General features: G+C 34.3%; 1 protein-coding gene across 11 annotated transcripts in view; it reads right to left on the reverse strand.

Annotated features, from left to right (window-relative positions):
- The window catches only part of ATXN2 (ataxin 2), a 42357-nt gene that overhangs the window by 25569 nt on the left and 16010 nt on the right, over nucleotides 1-778 (reverse strand). The window lies entirely within an intron of this gene.

Consider the following 778-nt stretch of genomic DNA (forward strand, 5'->3'; position numbering starts at 1 on the left):
TCTCTCTCCCATGGCTCCAGTGGAGTCAGGTACAGTACCCACTGCAGGTTTGCAGGGAGCTCAGTACAACCACTTTGCATTTTCTAGGCTTGCTACACCCTGTTGTGCAGGGTTTAAATGCACTTGAAATAAAAATTATGAACCATGTTCCTTACTGCACCCTCCCAGGACAAATTTAGTCGGGATAATTCTGGACACAGCTACCAAAGACTCACAGGTCAGCCTTTCTCTGAATATTATTGACTGCTAGGGAACTGATTTATAGTTCTGAATAAAAATTTCCTACAAACTCACCTTTAAAGCAGCTCATCCTACCTCATTCTACAGTTCACTTCTCTGAACACAGCATTTTTATTATCATGATTGCCACTGGTTGCTTTACAAGAGGTGATTAAATGATTTAGTTATGTGTTTTGTAGAATAATTGTGTTAAAATTGGTATTTTACATAAATTAGTACTTTATATAATTGGTATTTTATATAAATTGATATTTTATATAAATTGATAGTCCTAAAAATGCTCCCTAGTTATCAGGTTATCAGGTTATCAAGTTAACAGGTCCTGCATGTTGCTGTTGGTTAATTTAAGACACTGAGCAGCGTTTACAAAGCTGAGTTTAATTTCATACCAAACTCGGGAAATTTCACAGCTTTCTTTTGTTTTTGTAAAGCTCTTCAAATCAAACAAACAGAAAAAAAAAAAAAAAAAAAAAAAAACAAACCACCAACCAAACCAACAAAACGAAAAAAAAAGGTTAATAAAAATAGTCTGATAAAC

The sequence above is a fragment of the Geospiza fortis genome, unplaced genomic scaffold (assembly GCF_000277835.1).
Source record: "Geospiza fortis unplaced genomic scaffold, GeoFor_1.0 scaffold145, whole genome shotgun sequence".
NCBI classification, from domain to species: Eukaryota; Metazoa; Chordata; class Aves; order Passeriformes; family Thraupidae; genus Geospiza; species Geospiza fortis.